The sequence below is a fragment of the Mus musculus genome, chromosome 12 (genome assembly GCF_000001635.26).
Source record: "Mus musculus strain C57BL/6J chromosome 12, GRCm38.p6 C57BL/6J".
Lineage (NCBI taxonomy): Eukaryota > Metazoa > Chordata > Mammalia > Rodentia > Muridae > Mus > Mus musculus.
In genome coordinates this window covers 99,521,730-99,542,769 of record NC_000078.6, presented here as the reverse complement: position 1 = coordinate 99,542,769, position 21,040 = coordinate 99,521,730, and the positions used below count along the sequence as shown (strand labels likewise).

Below are 21,040 nucleotides of genomic sequence, written 5' to 3'. Positions count from 1 at the left end.
AGATAATTCAAAAGGAACAGGAATGGAGTAGGGGATAAAAATCTTTAAACAATATATATATATATATATCCAAAACCAAATGTGCCAGAGATTATATTAAGCAAAAGTAGACCAAATGGAAAGCCAGGAGATTATTGAATTGGACTTAAATTGGTACTCTGAATCCTGTGACTTATGGGGACAGAGAGGGCCGGGCATAAAGTATATGGTATCATGAATCACACAAAATAACCCAAAAGACAGTCTATACAGCTATATGATATAAAAGACAGTCTATACAGCTGTATGATATAAAAGAAAATGGGTTCCTGGTTATGGCACCTGCAGAGATGAGATGTCTATAATAAAAGGATCCAATTCACTTCTTAAATGTGCACACACATTGAGCTCTAAGACCTACCGGGATAATTAGAGGTATCCATAGAGTTAGAAGTTTTAACGTATCTCTCTGGTTGACTGATGTAATCAACAATAAAAAATCAGTAACGGATAGACAGAGCTTGAACAAAGCTAATTAGCAAATATCATCTAATTATAGCATCTCGCAGTGAATAAATGTACACATTTGTTTCAAGTGCAGATAGGATATTTATTAGTATCTTTCACATGTTGAGCCATAAAGCAGTTCTTCCATTTCAAAGGGTTGGAGTTATAGACTGTATCTCCTGACCACTGTCACAGCTAGCAGTCTGTAACAGTGAGCGGGGGGTGGGGGTGGGGGGTGGGGAGGGATATTCCTGTATGTCTAGAACTGTAGGGGAGGCTGGAGCGATGGTTCAGAGGCTAAGAGCTGGTGCTGCTCTTGCAGAGGGCTTATATCCAGTTCCCAGCATCCACATCAGGGAACTAACAAAGGCCTGGAACTCCACTTCCAGAGATCTTGATGCCCCGTCTGCAGGCTTTACATAGGTGATATACATAAACTCACACAGTCACACACACGTAAAGATAAATAAATGTTTCTACAGAAAGAAAGGTAAGGATCGTGGGTGGAAGAAGAGATGACAGTGGCTGGAAGATGTTTAGAAGCTTGACACACTGGAAAATGTGACACATCAAAATCTGTGGGATAAAACGTGCAAAAAGTTTATAGCTCCAACTACATATATTAGAAAGGGAAAGAGAAAGTCAACATTTTCGCATTAATTTCAGTAACTTATAAAACAAAAACAAACAAACACTACCAGCTGGTCCTGGTGGTATATGCCTGTTATCCAAGGTCCTGGTGGTATATGCCTGTTATCCCAGCAACTCCTGAGGCTGAGGCAGAGGGATTTTAAATTAGAGGCTCTCCTGGGCTTACAGAGTTCAAGCTCAGCTTGGGGAGGCTTCATGAGACCTCATCTCAAAATTAAAAAGTAAGATGGGGGCTGGGGACATGTCTCAGTGACACGACACTTGCCTGGTTCTTTGCACACTTTTTTAGAAAAAGACTTATTTATTTATTTATTTATTTTATGTATACGAGTACACTGTAGCTGTCTTCAGACACACCAGAAGAGGGCATCAGACCCCAATACAGATGGTTGTGAGCCGTCATGTGATTGCTGGGAATTGAACTCAGGACCTCTGGAAGAGCAGTCAGTGCTCTTAACCGCTGAGCCATCTCTCCAGCCCTGCCTGGTTATTTGCAACCAATGATTTAAACGTACCATAAAGGAATATTAATTGAGTTTTTAAAACACATTTAAAAAAGAAGGGAGGGAATAAAGGCAAGAAACGGAGTGAGATAAAGCAGGCAGCAGAACTGAAGATCTGATAAAACCCAGTAAATCCGGCTGGTACCAGTGAAGCCGGAGCACCAGGGGCTGAGGTGTAACTAGACGGCGGAGATGGGAAGGGAGCATCGTGTGTAACCCAAAGTAATACATTTAAAATTTTAGAAGTAATTGACAAATTTTTTAAGTGCTACTTATCCAAACTTGTATAAGAAAAATAACAGTCTGAGTGGTTCCATATCTACTCATATGAATATGTAATTAAAAACTTTCCCATAAGGAAAACTTCAGAGCCAGATGGTTTTACTGTTGAATTCACTAAATATTTAAGGAAGAAATAACACATATTTTCCACCAACTCTTCCAGAGAATAGAAAAAAGCAGGAATACTCCCAACTTGTTTTAAGAAGCCAACCAAATTTTGATTCTAAAACCTGACAAAAACATTGTAAGACAGGAAAATTCCAGGTCAGCTATACTTCTGTATATTAATTTAAAAATCGGAATCAGAGGGTGCAGGAGAATGGCTTGGTTGTTAACAGCACTTACAGCTCTTGTAGAGGACTGGTTCCCAGCACCCACGTCAGGCAGGCTACAAGCACCTGGCATTCTGGTCCCAGGCAATCTGACGCCCCCTCCTGGCCTTTGAGGGCATCTGTACTCAAATAAGCTCACAGAGGCATACACACATACATATTTAAAATCAACTTTAGCTGGGCAGTGGTGGCACACACCTTTAATCCCAGCACTCTGGAGGCAGACGCAGGCAGTTTGAGTTTGAGGCTAGCCTAGTCTACAGAGAGAGTTCCAGGATAGCCAGCTCTACATTGACCCTGTCTCAAAAAAGTCTTTTTTAATTAAGAGAACTAAATTTAAAACAACAACTAAAATACTAGTTTTGTAAAAGCAGCAATAACATGCTACCCTAAGACCTCTTGACTGTCTATTGGAAATGCAAGCTAAGTGTAATTATTTGACTAAGTCTGTGTAACTAAAAACATTAATTGAATGAAGAAAAAAACATATGATCATCTCAGTAGTTACAGAAAATATGGGCGACACGGTTCAGTATTATTCCTATTCATTAAAAAAATGATTTGTAACTACTAATAAGCTTTTTTTTTTTTTTTTTTTTTTTGGTTTTTCGAGACAGGGTTTCTCTGTATAGCCCTGGCTGTCCTGGAACTCACTTTGTAGACCAGGCTGGCCTCGAACTCAGAAATCTGCCTGTCTCTGCCTCCCGAGTGCTGGGATTAAAGGCATGTGCCACCATGCCTGGCTAACTAATAAGCTTTTTACGGTTAGAAAAAAATCCCCAGAGATGTCTTGTATTGTTAAAGGAATGGGCACATCATCCTTGGTTAAAACTTGGAGTCAGAAAAGCAACAGATAAGCTCTCTCACCACTTCTAGTCGTAACTGAATAGTAGTGTTCTGAGACGGGGAAGAGATATAAAGGCTTTGGGATCAGAAATGAATGTATAAAATGTGAGTGGCTGTGAGATTAAATTACTGAATATAAAGAAAGCACAAAAGAAATTTAGTTAAGTTGTTGGGACTGAGAGGGAGTTAGCAGACTTCTAGTTTCATTGTAAACATGGACACATGAGTGGCAGTCTGACTTCTCATTAATTAATAGACAACGAGTTTACATTGGAGTAAGAATGGTCAGATACCTAAGGATAAAGCTAAGACACAAAGACCTGTCTATTAAAGGCCCTTTTGCTATTATTGAAATTAATTAAAGGTCTCAAGAGATGACAGGGTATGTGGCATGCTCACGAAATGGAAGGCACATGTTCTAAAAGATGTTACTTGATCTTATCCGATGTACAGATCCTGTAATCCCATCAAATTTAAAAAAGAATTTGGTGTCAGTGAAAATATATGATAATCCTGAAATTTATATGGAAATACAAACTCCAAGAACAGACCAGATATTCTTGAAGTAGAGTAAAAAAAGGTTTATTTTCACAGATATTCAGATCTGTCATTAAGTTGAGTGACTGAGGGAAGATAGGATCAGCGAAAAGCCAGAGGACAGACGAATCCGGATGAAGACTCCCAGGATCACTTGGGCATCTAGGACACAGTCCGATGACAAACATGGTCCTAGAGGAGAGAGGTATAAGACAGGCTCTTATCTCTTTTTAAAGATTTACTGATTTTTATTTATATGCCTGTGTGAGCTGCGTCCACCTTGTGTGTGAATGTGTCCCCAGAGGCCAAGAGGGCATCAGGCCCTTAGGAACTGGAGTTGTAGGTGTTGCAGGCTGCCATGGGATGCTGGACATGGGACCTTGGCAAGAACAGGAAGTGCTCTGAACTGCTGAGCCATCTCTCCAGCCCAGGTTTTTTCTTTTAAGAGACAACCCTATGAGTAATGGATATTAGTATAGAAAAATGATAAATCTTGACCAGACCCAAACCCATCAAAAATAAATTCTATATCCAAGTGTGATGAATGAAATGTTAAATTTTCTAGAAGGTAATCTTAGGACAGTGGACTCATAATTTTGGTTCGAAAAGAGTTTACAGGATCCAGTGAAGCCCCATAAGAGGAAAAGTCAGATTAAATTGAATCGATAAAACTGAAACATTTAGTCCATGAAGACACAGTTAAGATAGTGAAAGGAAAATTAGAGTTAGCTGTCGTGTGTGTGAGAGAAAGACTGAGTACCCTGAAGGATGACGTGGAGCTGGGGACTGAAGAGATGGCTTGGTGGTTAAGGGCATTCGCTGCTCTTACAGAAGACCGGGTTGGGCTCCCATCACCTACAGGGCAACTCACAGCCATCTGTTGCTCTAGGATAGGATGCTCCCTCGCCTCTGTGGGTGCAGCACTCGCGTGGTACACGTACACACAGGCAAAATACTGACACAGAAAGTAAAACTAAGTAAGTCTCTACTTAATCAACACAGGAAAAGCTTATGTGTATAAATCTTCAGGGGAATGTGATTAAGAACTCACATGCAGTGTGCTCCCATGTTGCCCACAGTGACTTCAATCACTGAGTTGGTGAAGACTTCAGGAAGCAGGAATCCTTACACACTAGGGGTGAGCGTGGGTATTGGTGCCACCACTTTAGAAAGCTGACTGCTATGTCTGAACGATTCTGTCCTGGTGCAGACTCGATGAAAAAGAGAAAGAAAGAAAGAAAGAAAGAAAGAAAGAAAGAAAGGAGGGAGGGAGGGAGGGAGAGAGAGAGAGAGAGAGAGAGAAAGGGAATCTGTCCTAGATTATAGATAGCCATAGTCATAATATCCTAGTCAAGAAATTATCCAGTGTCCATCTGAGTGTAATAAAGTGTGAATCTGTGTGCACACATGCGTGTGCACAATTTTTTATGGTATAGTCATGTAAACGAAAATGATATGCCAATAAAAACACTCTCTTACCTATGCAACTCATACGGGCTCAGTGTGTGAAAAAAAGCCCTCTCCCATAAAAACATCACATATATAATCCTCGAAACCCAGACAGAACGAAACTACAGCCTGTAGGCGACATGCTTGCTTAGCCTCTGAGGACAGGGTCAACTGTAAAAGGTAAGGTAATGTTTGGGAGGACAGGGTGCTAATTGGGAAGAGAGTGGCCAAGGCCTCAGGGTGCTGGCGGAGCTCTCTGGGTTTTGTCTTGCATGATCACATGGGTGTTGGTTTTGCAAAGGGTCATTAAAGCTGAGCTTTTCTGTCTTGGGTGTTTTTCTGTGTGTTATAAATAGTTCACAAAGGAAACATTTTAAAAATAAAAACTAACACAACTTGAAGACCATTTTTTTATGAGTTTTAATCAATCTAAAATTGTCCATTGATTTTTCTATTTTGAGAATTTGCACCTTTCCCCCTTCTGTTGGACTCACACTCTGTTCATAGTATGAGACAATTTTCCCTGATTGTTAATGCGAAATTGTGGGGTTTTTTTCCTTTAACCGACATTATACTTTTTTGGGTTGTGTATGTATAAAGTCTTTTCCCAAGTCCGTCCCTCCTCCCTGCCCCTCCTCTTCTTGTTCTCGCCTGCCCCTCTCTCCCTCCTTCACCCTGCTTTCCCCTGTCTTCCTGATTTCCGATGCCTTTAGATTGACTCTCAGTCCAGCTTTGCTTTTGTCCAGCTATCAGGCACGACTTTTGCTTTCTCCAGCTTTGATTTGGCCAGGTTTCTCTCTCATTCTGTTTTAGCAAAGCTTTTGTGTAAAGATTTAATTTTTCACCTTTCTTGTGTGTTTTCGCTGTTTACTGGGCCCCATTTCTTTCTCTGTTTTCTTTTGGCTTGCTGCTTTTGGTGGCACCCGTCCACTATTAGTTTCCTAAGAGCTCAGGTTTGGAAATGCTTTGCCCCACAGAGGTTCATGGGCTGGAAGGTTGGTCCCCAGTATGAACAGCAATTGAGGTGGGCAAACCTATTAACAGGCCTAGCAGGTCATGACTACATGATGGGACATTGCCAATAATTAACGTCAATGCCCAGGGAGTGGATTAGGTTTCACAAGACCAGGCTATTATAAAGCAAGGCCACTTCCATACTTGGTCTCTTCTGCAGCTGGTCTGTTCCCTTCTGTTTCTCTGCCATGTTTCGCTGGACAGCTCTTACTATATGGCCAGCGCCATGTTGTTTGGCCCTCTTCGTCAGCTAAAATCATGAGCCAAATGCATCTCTTTATACAATATGCAGCCTCAAGTTGTTTTGCTATATTTTAGCATGAAACAGACTGAGCTATTAATCACAGGAGCTAAAGTTTCCAAGAACTTTATCTCTGAAGATATCTCTAATCTCTGTATTACTTACTTCCCTGTTACTGTGATGAAGTACCATGACCAAAAGCCACTTAAGGAAGAAAGGAGTTTATTTTGGCTTACGGTTCCAGGGACCAGAGTCCATCATTATGGAAAAAACATGTGTCAGCACAAGTGCACAAGCAGGAAGCTGGCTGATCACATTTCACCCACACACGGGAAGCAGAGAGTGAGAGCAGGAAGGAGGGGCTAAGACTACAAACCTTCACGCTTGACCCCCCCCACCCCCCGTGACATACTTCTTTTGACGAGGCTCCACCTCTTAAAGGTTCCATGACCTCCCACAGTGCCATTAATTGAGCATGTTCAAATAAATGAGTCTGTGGGAGATATTTCTTATTCTAACCACTAGAGAGTGTCTTTTTGTATATAACACTAGGTGGGTCATCTTTAGGGCATGCTGTGTCTGCAGTGGCCCATGTGTTGGCTGGAAATAATGTATAGCGGGAAGCTGAGAGCACAATTGGAAGTAATGGTTTAGACATTTGGAATTGTGAGAGTTGTGAACATTCAGAGCTTAGAGAATATATGATGTGACATTTGACGGGAATGCCAGTGTCTTTAGGCTCGTTGCCCAAAATGCCTAGAAGAGTGTGTTTTCTTTCTCTTGTCCCAAGACAAAGGCGGGATGTTTGCAGTCTTGCCTCAGAGTGTTCTTGTGGTTTTTCTTATGACCTGGAGCTAAATATCAGCTTTCCATACCTAGAAGTTCTCACACACACACACACACACACACACACTCACACCCCTTCAGACTGTGTTAGGAAACTGATGGTTCAGGGTGTGAGATGTTGGGAATTGAAGATACAGAATCGATTGGTATTTGTGGTGACAATGGGAGGCTGAACACTCTCCTGGGTTTTTTGTTTTGTTTTTATTGGTTGATTTGACACAAGTTAGAATTACCTGGAAAAGAGGAACCTCAGTTAAGGAAATGCTTCTTTTAGGTTGCCTGTAGGCAAGTTGGTGGGGCATTTACTAGATTGCTAATTGATAAGAGAAGAGTCCAGCCCTGTGGAGAGTATATGGAACTCTGAGTGGATGTGTACCGTTGGCTTGAGCACAGCCAGGCCAAGGACCCCAATGCCTCAGACCCATGGGAACAGTAGGGCCTTCTGGTCTGAGGACTGATGTCGTGAGTGTGCAGGAAGTATCAATTACAGGCCCCTCCTATTGGATGACTGCAGCTTGAGGACTGCTCCCCCCACAGACACCCCCTCCTTCCTCAGCAGTATGTGGTAAACTTACCACCTAAACTGAGTTTCTGGGCTGCTAAGGTGTCTCCATCGAAACGCACATCCTACCCACTCCCAGCTTTTCTGTATCTATGTCTGTCATTTCTTTATACCCTGTCACTTCAGTCAGTTCAGTCCCAAAGCCACACAGCTTGCGGCACAGCCTCCTGAAGATGGCGACACCTCTGGGCAGGTGGTCTGAAATGGAAACTTAAGGGTTCTTTGGAAAGTCAGTTGGATGGTGTTTTGCTGGAATAAACACACAAAGGAACGTTTAGCTGAAGCAGACACAGGAGAAAGGATGTTCTGCTAAAGCCAGCATGTGAGAGGACAGGTGATGAAGGATTCTTTGCTAACAACGTGCAATGTATCGGTCCGCCTTACATTGTGTAGTTGTGTACATTGTAGGTGTTTGTCGGGACTCCATAGAGAGAAACGCACCAGAAAAGTTCTGGTGGTGTGCTGCAGTTTCTTGCTGCTTCCAAGGACTCGGGCTGATTGACAGAGTGATGTCAGCTGAGACAGATGCACGTGCTGAGGCAAGACCCATGGAGGACACTTGATGTTTGAAGAAAGTATAAATAGGACTCGGTGGACAATGATAGGCGGAGCTTGGCTTGCTGGCTATGCAATGTTTCCGGGTCTCGAGCCTTCTCTGTTCTTCCTGATCTTTGCTCCCCTAAAAGAGGCACAGTTGAGAGCATCTCATGACATTCCTCCTGGTCCCTCCTGCTGACTCAAGCCAACGCTGAGGCCTGGCTGCCTCTGCTAGGTCATACCATTACTGCTGCTGATTTGTGTTTGCAATCCCGACTCTACTGCTGGTGTATCCGTGAAGCACTTGCAAGTGGATCCAGCTGCTACTGCTGACCTGTGAACCGAACTGCTGATTCCCAGACAACAAAGATGGGAGTTGCTCCAAAGAACCTTTCTAAACAGGCCCACTTCCTACTCCCCCATCCTTCATTTTCCATTACCTCTGATGGGTGGTGGACTAAAAGGGAGGTTAACATGTTTAAGAACCGTCATTTAAAATGAATTAAAAAAAAATTAAAGTTACAGTGGTCCTGCACAGGAAGAGAAAGCAGGTTGAGCAAGCCATGGGACTCAAGCCAGCGAGCAGCATCCCTCCATGGCTTCTGCTTCGGTTCCTGCCTTGACAATGGACTTATAGTGAACATGTAAGGTGAAATACACTCTTTCCTCCCCACGTTGTTTTTGTTCATGGTCTGTATCACAGCAAGAGAAAATGTAACTAATGCAGAGGCACTATTGACCTTCTTTGTGCCTGAGAGGGGAAAATAGGAATTTAGAGGACTCTAAATGGAATAGAGAAACAAGGACAACTGTCCTATATCATACAACTGCATGCCCACACTCCATGGTGGAGATCCTGGAGGGACTAGCCTCAAGTATCACGGCCCTGGAAGCCACACCCAAGGACTCTAGCTGCCTTATTGAGAACAAGTTTTCGAAAGGCTGGAAGGAATTTCTTGCTCTCCGAGAACCATGAAAGCCTGTAGCCCTGCAAAGATGGGAAGTCCTTAAACAAACTGAGAGCCCAGATTGAATTTGATTTAGAAGTAATAAAGTTGGGTCCTTTGCTCTCAAGTTTGACAGATTTTGGAGCAACCAAATTACCAATAGAAATAAGTCACAGCATGATCCATAGGAAACACATACTTAGGGGAGAACTAGCTTGTTTCTTGGCATAGAATCATACAGTTGGGGCAATGGACAACAGTTTAGAAAGTATCTGCTTCTTTCTCTTGCCTGAATTGAGAATGACATCTCTTTTGGGGGTGCAGGCGAGGCTAAGAAAGTAGAATCCATATTCAGGAGTATCGTGAGATCCTTAGGTCTTGAGCTATTTTGTGGGCCTATTTAGTTTGATTCCTGCACTGTGGTTCTCCTTGGGCACAGAAGCTGTTTGGTTCAGAGACACTTAGTTTATAGCCTTGTGAAGAGTTACAATATACCAGGCAGACAACCAAAGTCATTTCTCTTTGGCTTCTCTGTTAGAAACTCATTTTGTTTACCCATGATTCAGGTGAGGATGTTGTGATTAAAGAAGAAATTCTGAGCCTAATAGAAGTCCTGGACAACTTGTTTCTGGGAAAACAAACAAACAAAAAAAACCCTTAAGAGTAAATTTCCTCCTCTTACAGATTTTTCTAGACTTCTTTGGAAAAACAATGCCCATCTGCTGTTCGGAAAGATGGAAGTCTGAGTCCACATGACTTCAGCTTCACATTCTGGCTTTCACAAAAGCATCCCTCATTCCTTGGCGCCTCCATTTGTCTTCTTCAAAATAGGGATAGCATATCTTAGGTTAGGGAAAAAAATTGAAAAGAAAACGTGCTTATTTCTGTATGCTTACTGAGTTAAACATTTTTGAGTGTGTATGCTGTAGCAGTGAAACCTGCAGTTGGCGTTCCTACTGCCATTTGGTTGAAGAGATAAGAGAAACAGTGAAGAGCTAAATAGGCAAATATGCGAGTTTTGTCCATTTGTACCATGATAACCAAGGATGCAGTAACCATGCATCGTTAAACGGCAGTGAAAGAGAGTAGTGAGACCACATTGGCTGAAACCCAAAAAGGGTCCTCTGGATCTAAGGGCTCAGTTGGAGAACCTGTGATATGCAAACTGCTGGGTTGGTGAAGCGAAGGCCTCTGTGTGGGACAGCCAAGACACCCTTTGCATATGGTGAGAGGGAGCTTGTGTTACAGGGCTTGGCTGGAGAGTCATGGAACTTGAAAGTCATCACTCATAAGTGGTGTCTACAGTGATAAAGTTGAGTGAGATCATCCAGAAAGATGGGGTAGGAGAAAGAGAAGGACCTCCAATGTCTGGAGCACATATATTTACAAGTCTGGACCAAGCACAAACTGGCACATACAAAGAAGTTCTCACTGAAGTCCAAAGAGATTTGGCCATGGGGAATAATCCAGCTGATGAAAAGATTCACGTTGACCGGCCAGAGCTGTGTGCACAGTAGATACTCAATAACTATTAATTAGTCTCTCCTTTAATGGAAATAACATAATTTATTCCTTGTAGGGCTTTTGAACTTTTCATCCCTGTCTAAATTCAGTGTGTACTGACACCCCTCCCATTATGTCTTTCAAGATTGAAATATAGAGCCTTTGAGGAGTGGGGCGGGTCCCCCTTCTTTGAAGGCTACCATCACCAGCTTGCATGTCCGCCATGGAAAGGTTTCCTTTTGCCTTTGTAAGTTCACGTGATTTAATTTGCCTGAGTAACCTGCGGTCAGGTTTTTGTAGCGCCCCAACATCTAACTGAGTAATGAACGCTTTAGGCTTTTAGGAACCATTTCAGGTTTTTATCCATCACTGTTGTGATTGCACACATGAATTATGAAGGACTTATTTTGGTAGTTGGATTTCCCCCTCATATTTGTTCTTCATGAGCTGAAAGCCCGGAGAAGAAGGAAATGGGAGCTGTTCTCAGGTCTTGGGAAGACGTTTCAGGATGATCCTGAGTGCGCTTCTCTGCCTAATTTCCACGCGTGTGGATGTTTGTGTTAACCGTGAAATGTTTTTCTTTAACTCCCTACAGTTTAACTAGGAATTATCCATGTTCCGAACCTCTGACATGAGTTAATGGGAACCCTCTTAAGGTGGGCAACCTTCTAAAGGAATTTGTGGGTGTTTGATTCTGTTTGATTCCTTCCCCTCTCCCCCGCCGCGCCCTCCCGTGACTCCTCCCATTGGTGACATTGTTCCTAGGGTGACCTCCTGGATAAAAAGTGTTGGTCTCTTGAAGCTGAAAACCACACCTGAAAATAGAAACATAACCGTAAACATCTCTGGAAAGAAAATGTTATGGACTAACAGAATCACTTGTAGATTGTTGTAGATCAGTGTCCAGGACAGAACGTGAAGTGTGGTGCCTGCGCCTGGTCCTTAGGAGTCCAGTCATGTGTGAAAATCAAGTGCATTATTTTGTGGGCAGCTCTTCCCCAGCGGCCATGCACAGACCCCTCCGCCAGCCACAGGTTTCTCTGCATAAAATGGTAGAGGCCTGCTTTACCCTTTCTCTAGGGCTGGGGGGAAATGGAGACATTCCACGCATTACAGGAAGTTTTACTGTGTTTTTTTTTTTTTTCACTGACAAGAGACTTGCTACTTCATCTGCTACCCTCAGGGCACCGGGTCAAGATGGGTGTGATTTTTCCAAGATTCTACTACACGTAGGGAAGGTTTCCAAGACTCGAAATAAAAGGCAAAGTTCTTAACATCAATGTACGAATGGAAGTAGCAGATTCACTAGGGTCCGGTGCTGTGGTTATTGACTGGAAATACCTGTTATTGACCACCCGTCCGTTTTTAGTCTTTCTAAATGGCTGGGGGCTGGTCAGGGGAGAGAGGGAAGAGGGCGAGTTTCTTAGGAGGAGGCCTGTTTGCAGAATGAATAGCTGAAGGTTCAGGCTCAGCTGATGCTTGACTTGGCTTCCCTGTGATAACGGGGTAGGCGAGTTTGGAATTCAGCAGAAGGGCCTCTCTTCTAACTCTGCAGTTTCTCCCCACAACAGACTTCTAATCTGATGGGTTTTTTCGTTTTAATTTACTTGCAACCTGGTTTTCTTCTTGTTGTAACAGCATTCCCGACAAAGGTGACCAAATGGCTGGAGCTTAACACTCACACCTCCTCCTCGTGCGCCCGCTATGTAATTATATACACATTTGGGCTCAAAGGTCCCAGCCTTAACAAATCCCCTTCGCAGGAGCGCCATTTGAGGGCCCATTCTCTCATTAATTTTATTTGACATTTATGTCAACATTACATTCCTAGCCTAAAAAGAGAAGTCACATGAGTAGGCAGGGGTGTGCTTTAAAAGTAGAGTATTTAGTTTGGCAGTGAAAAGCAGCCAGTTCAGTCTGCTGGAGCAAACGGCTCTAAATTAGTCAATAGAAAACGGTCTAAATGCACTCAAGTTAAATTGTTCTACAAAGTGCTAAATGCCGGAGCACGTGGCTGTTTTGATATTTCAGAGATGTCCCCCGCCCTGATCTGGGCTCCCAGAGTTGCCTAGAGTGGATGTCTGGGAAATTAGCTTGGAAGCCATCCGAGGCATGAAAAACAGACGGAAAATAAGAGTCCTAGGACAGCTGGAGTTGAATTGGCTTCAGTGAGACCTGGTGCAGATATCAAAGCCTTGGTTCTCTCCTGAGTCGGGTTTGATATGGTAAATGGGAACAGGTCCAGGCACTAGGCGTATAGAATGAAGAATTTTCCACACACTACAGAAGAGGGCGAGGCAGTTTCTAGCCCCACCCAAATATCCAACGTGATGTTGGTCCTGTGTTCACAACCTTGCCTAGGACATCCACAGGTAGACAGAGCAGGAGCTGAGTGTAATTACTAATCCGAAGTAAAAAATTATCACTAGCTAACGTTGGTGTTCTCTGTGAGTCTTAAGTCAGAAGATGCCAGCCCAGAGCCAAGTTAGCCATTCCTCTTAGCTCTGAAGTGCTGACTGTCACATATCATGTGGTCCCTATCTCTGGAGTTGTGTGTCTTGTGTGGCAGCCATGAGTTGCAGGCTAGGCTTTTGTCTTGCGGAGAATTCACCAGGGCCAGCAAGGACCTCCCTTTGACAAACCTGGCTTGTGAACCCCTAGTCACATTTTCTATCCACAATTTTTATATCTGTTCCCTAAGACTCCTCCTACCCTGCTCCAGCCCCCCCCCCCATCTCACCCCCTGACCTCTAGCTTAGGCCAGACAACCCTTCCAGTCCTCTTTTGCTTCTTTGATTTAAAAGCCTGAAAGATCACGTGGCTGGTCACCAGCTGACCTATGAGCCCTTGCAGATGGCAAGGTCCCTGAGCGTCTTCCCTGGAGTGATTTTTAATGATGGCCTTCTGGAGTCAGTATCTCTTGGGACCCCTCTGTGGGCTGATGGGGTTGGAGGAAGGTTGTATCTGAGATGACAGAGGGGGGAGGGCAATATGTTTCACGACGAGGAAACCTAGTCTGGCTTAGCCTTTTCCCAAGATGGCTTTAACATCCATGGCCGCACCCCTTTGGCCTTTGAGGCTCCTTTCTCCTTACCTTGTCTAGGCTGCTTAAGTTTCTTAGGATGGGATGTTTCATCTGATCTGGCTGCCCAAGCCTCTGGCTATGTTTCTCATGTTGTGCCTAGGTGATGCTGCGGGGAGTGTGTTTGGTTCCTGGGTACTCTTCCCGCAGCTCTGGTTTTTCTGGGGAAGGACCTTGGAGCTGAGAGAGGGTAGCTAGGGCTCCCTGGCATACGCAGGTGACCCAGGAGGGTAATAATCAGGCCTCCTGACGTGGACTGATAGGAGGAGCTTCCTGTGGAGATGTGAGTGAAAAGATGGAGGTAGGAGATCTCTCCTGAGAGCTGGAAGTAGATGTGGGCCAGCCCTGCTGAACAGGAGGGGCCTTGGAGACAGTGGGGTCCAATCCTGGTCCTGGGGCTTGAGTTGGCAGAGTTGGAATGGCGACAGACTCTCTCCAGCCTCTAGTTCACGTGTCCCCCACATACTTGCAGGTTGGAGATGACTGGAGGTACCCCAAGTTCGTCCCCCCTCCCCCACCAGATGCATTCCTATCAGACGCTTGTTATCTCAAGGGCAACCCCAAAACTTTACAGCAGTGTGTTATGCTACTGCTCTATCCATGTAGAGCGCGCCTTAGCTATGAAGTCTGCCCAGTGAATGGTCATCCCCTTGGAAACACAGAGCCACTGATGCTCGCTCTCAGGGGGTATGGGGGCGGAGGAATGGGGGAGGGGAGGCTAGGCACATGTTTCAGCCAGGAAGTGGTGAGGGTCTGCTTTTGAGAATTAGATGGATGTCCTTAAGAGTGGCCATGATCAATATCCGCAACCCCCCCCCATGTCATCACTTTCTGTTACTTTATAAAATGACTCCTTTACCAGCAGAGACCTTGATCAATTCAGTGCCCCCCTTCTCTTGCGGCCTTCTGGCCCAGCATACACAGGCAGATGGGGCTCCCAATTCTTTCTTCATGTGTAAGAACATGTATATATGTGGGTGTGCAAGCCGGAGGAAACAAGGGGAAGTCATGGCTATCCTGCTGTGCCCCTCTGTGCCTTCCTCCCGTGAGGTAGAATCTTTCACTAAACCTGGAGGTTTGCTGGGGAACAGGCAAGCCCCAGCAATCTGCCTGTGTCTGCCTCCCCCCCCCCCCCGCCCCAATAGTGCTGAAGCTAAAGGGCCATGCAGCCATGCCCAGCTTTGTATGTGGATGCTGGGGATTCAAACTGAGGTCCTCATGCTTGCCCACAGAGTACTCTTACCCAACGAGTCATTGCTCTAGCTCCTGGGATCCCAAATTCTTCTTTCCACCTGCGGCATCTGGCATGTTGCCAAGCCTGAGACTGGGCACTCAGGTGCCGTCTGCACAATACTTTCTTTTCCAGGGTGATTTAGCAATTGCCAGTGGACTAACCTCAGGGGCTAAGGGTCCAGTCCCCGCTTTAAGGGACCTCTGGGATAGCCACAAGCACAGCAGGCCTCCCGAGCAAGCTTTATTGGCATCTGGCCTCTTGCAATATGTTTTTAATATACCATGCATGCCGTATCTGTGTAAATCAGTAAGTATGTTTTGAAATTAAATATTTGCTAAGGGCCAGGCCCTTCTGGTATTAAATTATTGATAACAAACTCCACAGACACTGTATGAGACTTGATGATATATGATTTTTGAGTGGCCTGCCATTTATTAGACTTTATCTACCCATGAAATCCATTTCCAATTCCGACCCTATCTGCTGCGCGATTGTTTGCCAGAACCCTATTCCCAGGTTTCTCCTTATTTCTCTGAAATATCTCGGGCTCAGCACCTTTCTCAAGGCCCCTGATCTAATCAGGCCCCTATCACTTATCGCTGCTCATTTCCTTTGGCAGGACTGTCAAACTCCAGGTGCATTGCAGGGACACTCAGAAGTACACGGGACCTCCTCCTCCCCCTCCTTGCGTGACAGGACATGGGAAGAGGTGACTCTCCTAGCCAGAGCCCCTTCTCAAGGGTGGAGAAGCAGAAACAGGAAGTGCTCTCTGTCTGTCTTCCCTTCCTCTACCAGGGGTCACGTGGGCCTCTCTCGACCCTTGACCCCTGTGCAGTGACCCCCTCAGCAATTAGAACCCATTTGCATGGGCTCTGAGCTGAGCCTGGGGATCTTAGTGGCTCCCCTTCTTCCCTGGCTTTCCTGCAGACACATCCCTGCTCCTGGCGTCTGCAAGGGCCAGCTGGCAAGGGGACCCTGACTTGTCATTACAGAAATAAAACCCGTCACCTTTGTGCTCCTAACCTCCATCCCTCCGTGTTTAAGTAGCACTCCAGATCTTTATAAACATGTCAGCGTTTCTATTTTTATTTCCCAATTAATTCAGAAAAGGAGCAGGAGACACTAATGAAAGGAAAGGGTGGGGAGAGAGAGGTGGGGAGCACGTTTGTATTTTAGGCAATTGGGGAGATAGGGAATGTCTAGAATCGGAGGAGTGACTCTACGCCCTCCAGTGGCTAGGGGGACTTCTGTTTTATGGGTTTTTAGAAGTTGCTTGTATATGAACGATAGGCTGCATGTATGTGTGTATACCCCGTGTATAACAGGGACTCACTCTGCAGCTGAGGCTGGCCTGGAGCCCACTTTGTAGCTCAGGCTAGCCCAGAACTTGCAAATATCCTCCCGTTTCAGCCTCTCGTGTGCTGGGATAACGGGAGTGTACCACCATGTCAGCTTCTTAGCTAGCTTGAAGCTGGTCATAATTTTGAATATACCTAAGCTTACCACCAATCATGACAAGCTTGTATTTCTATCCTAAAATGAGCGTTACCTCATTTTCCCATCCACGATAGAGAATATGGATATCTGTAGGTTGGTGACATGTCAACAGGTAAGGGTGCTTGCTGCCAAGCCTGATGACCAGAGTTTGATCCTTGGAGCCTGTGTGGTAGGAGGAAAGAACCATCCTTTACAAGTTGTCCTCTGACCTCCGCATGTTTATGGTGTGTGTCGCACTCACATGCAAAACAAATAAGTGTAAAAATTTTTTTTAAAGTTCCATATATATTCATTTTTAAATTATATTCTGAGTACATTAGAACTAATGTAACCTTTGTCTTGATCATTCAAAAATCCTCTTTACGCTACACCCTTAGCAATCTCAAGGGTATAGTACTGTAATTAAGTGAGCTCTTCTCTCCTGTTACAGAAAGGGCTAAAACAGCAGACACGGGCAGAGCCAGGACCCCGTTCTCGTGAGTTAGTTATTAGTCGTGTGATCCTTAGCATCGCTCCTAAAGCTCCCTGAGAAGTTGTCTTTTCACCCATGAAGATGAGGATGCCTGTTAGCCACGAGGATGAAGATAGTCTGTGAGGTCACTGTTTCTGCTTACAACTCTAAAATGCTTTAAATGAAGTCAAATCAAATAGCACTGGGGCTGTGGTTATGAGCACCGGCTGCTTTTGCAGAGGACCTTGGGTTCAGTTCCTAGACACCTGTATCTCACAGCCACATGTAACTTAAGCTTCTCTGGATCTGATGTCTTTTCTGGTCTCTGAGCAACCTGTGCTTGATTATGCAAACACACACACACACACAAAATTTAAAAACTTGGAAAAAAAAAAGACAAAAGTTATTTACTATTTATCTCTAGAGAGTTTGGTGACCTGTACCTCTAAGTTTTATTGCTTTTAAATACAGTTGCTCCCCCTCCAGAATCTGCTTTGCCTCGCCCGATCTACTTGTCTAGAAAACGAAAACCCAGGCGTGCAAAGCACTTAGGATTCCGGAGGAGATGATCTTGGGGTTTGGGGCTTAGTCTGTGAGTGAGCTCTTAGACATCTTCAGGTCCTCCTCGTTTGAATTTCTGGATGGTTGACATCATAGCACGTCTTGAAACTCCTCGAGGTAGCCATTTGACGTGGCTGAGCAGGAGGATTGGGAGTCTGCTATATCTCACACGTTTCCTCTGTGCTAATGAACTAAAGTGGGTGTCGGCAGACCCAGGCTCAGCCCTTAGAGGTCCAGGTGACCTCACTATCTTCATCTTCCCCAGACTGTTCATTTATAACTCAGGATGTGTTTGGTTTGCTCTTAGAGTTGCAGGCTCTTTGGGTTCGCCTGGTGATTGCCCTTCATACCATGGAGTTGAAGCAGTTGGGAGAGTATTCCAAACAGGCAGTGGTGGGCAGTGGGCAGCACCTTCAAAGCTACCAGCTGACTCGTGTTCTTCCTTCCTTCACCGTGGCTAGGTGAGGAAGCCTTGTCTGAGCTTGCCCTTTGTCTGGTTTTGAAGTTGGGTCTCATGCAGCCTTGGCTGGCTTCAGACTCACTGCTACATAGCAGAAGCTGACTTCGAACTTCTGATCTCCCCACTCTACCTACCAACTGCTGGGTTTGTGGATTCGTGACACCACCCCCTGTTTGTACAGGGTTGACGATGGAACCCGGGGCTTGATGCATGTGGGTCATATGCTCAACTCCCCGAGTTCCAGCTTCAGCGCCTGACTGTTCATGATAAAGTCCAGGTTTGGTTTCTTTTCAGTTCCTCCTGTTTGGTCTCTGAGTGCCATGGGGCAATTAGGGTGGTGGAGGATGAGAAGATGCAAGTGTTCATAGGCCCCTTTTGGAGCTGCACTGTCCTCCGTTCCTGTCAATTGTGGGTGGCAGTGCAATGGAGTAGGTATGGATTTAAGGCATTTGCATAGATAGTCTCTAGGTGCCTTCGAAACAGGAACAACTCTTAAATTTAACTATAACTCTCCAATGGCTGGACCAGTACCTGGGTTCAATGGGTATGTGCTGAATTAATTTGTCATGACTAAGGTTTTCTGGTGACATCATGGTTCCTTTGAGGTTGAGTGTCTGTGTTAACTGGGTGTCTGGGCTAAGCACTTCACTTAACTTGTACAGAGAATAAAGACACAGCCCACAGAGGAAGCCATGGTTCCTAGGGAGATGAGCACAGAGGGTCACTGCTAATGGCTGCATGGCTGAGCAGGGCTGACAACATTACATAGGGAGACTTGTCACAGTTCCTCTGCACGGAAGACCATCCTGACTTCCGTCACCTCTGTCTACTCCTGATCTGAGCACAGGTCCTAGCCCTCACATCCAGCCCTCTTATCCCTCTGCTGTCAGTAAGTAATTCAGGTTATAGTGTGTGTGTGTGTGTGTGTGTGTGTAGGGAGAGGCCCAACAAGAAATGGTGTCTTTTAGATACTGTGCATCTCACTTCGGAGGTCGTCTAGGAAACAGCCTGGTCTGCTTGTTGATCTGGCTGGTCCCCAGGTATTCATGTCTTAGAAGTTTGATCTTCAACATAACAGTGTCCAGGGGTAGTAAGTCTTTAAGACGAAAATCCTAGTGAAAGGCTTTCAGCTTCTTGCCCTGGAAGGCCCATGTGACTAGGAGCCACATTAGGTGTGGTGCCATGATGTTTTCACTTCTAAGCTACCAAAATATGAGCCGACCAACCTCTCTATGTTATAACTTAGTCTCGGGTGTTTTGTTATAGCAACACAATACAAAACAGATGTAAGAAACCCATGAATTCATTATGTGTAAATGCATATAGTAGCTCCCACCCCCTTTTTCTGTTACATGTGCTTGTTTGGGCAATGAATAACAAACCATTCATTCATCTTTTTTTAAATTGAATTTTCTCAGTTGGTGCCAGATACTGTGCTAGTTGTTGGGGTCACAGCAGTTAAAGGGAGTGAAGGGCCCTTGCCAGTAAGGAGATTCTATGTCATTAGTAAATAAACAAGAAGAACAGAAGTGGATTGTCATAGGAAGCAATGAAGAATATAATTCCTAGTGGCCACCTCTGAGGACACACTTATAGCCTTACACATTCAGGAACATCCTTTGCAGGAGTAGAAAGAGGAACTTCTATGCTAAGAGCACAGCTAGTTCAAAGGCCTCAGCCAGGGCATAGGGAGGGACTTGGCTTGTTTATGGAAGTGAGCGTACAATGAATGGGTGAATCTGAGAATGGAATGGAGCCCCAGAGGTGATCAGGTGGGTTGGCGTTAGGAGAGTTTGGATTCAGTCTGGCTCCCAGGGAAGCCATTTCTTGGCATGGGAATGGCATGGCAGGCTCTTAGGTTCAGAGCATTCCATGTCTGGCTTGTGCAAAATGGCTCAGAAGGAGGCTAGATTGTGTTCATGGCGGCCAGGGGAACAATGTTTCTAGTCCAGTGTTAGGTGAATGTTTGAAATAGGGAAGACAAAGAAAGTTTTCTAGGTGGTTGAAATGGGAAACAGAGGCCTGGATAGAAGGTAGGCGTTTACTGAGGTGGAAGAGATGAAGACAGGACGTAGTGGAAGGTGGATTTAGGGGGAAGTCTCAAGTTCTCGTTGAAGTCAGGCATATTGGTGGCACAAAACATCATTTGGACCAGCAGTCAGGGACCACTTTCATCATTATGTCCTGCTAACCAGAATCCCTCCATGTCCTGATAAGCGATTAGCTTTCTGCCTGCATACACATCATCTCTTGGGTACCACTCTGTGTCCAGGTTTGTATGGAATGGGACCCTCAGCAGTAAACACTGTAGCTCGCTTACAGTAACTGCTGAGAATTCAACAGCTGTCACTTATCTATATCCAGTGTCCCCAGCTTAGCAAAGAACAGAACTTTACATCAGGAAGGAGGGACAGATGGAGTCCTGGGGATTTCTAGCCAAGAGGGCAGTGGACATTTGTAATCCTAGAATTTGGAGAGAGATACAGGAGGATCAAGAGTTCAAGGCTAGCCTGGGCTACATGAAGTTCTGTTGCAACAAAACAAAACACAAAGCAGGAAAAAAAAAAAGAGAGTCGAGGTTCTCATCTCTTGTAACATTGATGAAATGGCATTTTTGTAAAAGAAAAGAAAGTTCAATTATAAGAAAGCGATTAAAGTCCTGAATAGAACAGCAATGGCTTGTGCTGTAAGATCAGTCTCGATAAATGGGACCTCATAAAATTGCAAAGCTTCTGCAAAGCAAAAGACACCATCAATAAGACAAAAAGGCCACCAACAGATTGGGAAAGGATCTTTACCTATCCCAAATCGGATAGGGGACTAATATCCAATATATATAAAGAACTCAAGAAGGTGGAGTCCAGAAAATCAAATAACCCCATTAAAAAATGGGGCTCAGAGCTGAAAAAAGAATTCTCACCTGAGGAATACCGAATGGCAGAGAAGCACCTGAAAAAATGTTCAACATCCTTAGTCATCAGGGAAATGCAAATCAAAACAACCCTGAGATTTCACTTCA

The 21,040-nt window shown here is 44.7% G+C and overlaps 1 protein-coding gene across 4 annotated transcripts in view; it reads left to right on the top strand.

Annotated features, from left to right (window-relative positions):
• Foxn3 (forkhead box N3) overlaps window positions 1-21,040 on the top strand; it is a 373,587-nt gene that overhangs the window by 20,898 nt on the left and 331,649 nt on the right. Inside the window, exon 2 of one of the 4 annotated variants that reach the window (XM_030246925.1) lies at window positions 3,695-3,842. The exons of the other annotated variants lie outside the window; for them this stretch is intronic. The gene's annotated coding sequence lies outside the window, so the exon portion shown is untranslated. The remainder of the gene's footprint in view (window positions 1-3,694; window positions 3,843-21,040) is intronic. 4 annotated transcript variants of the gene reach the window in all.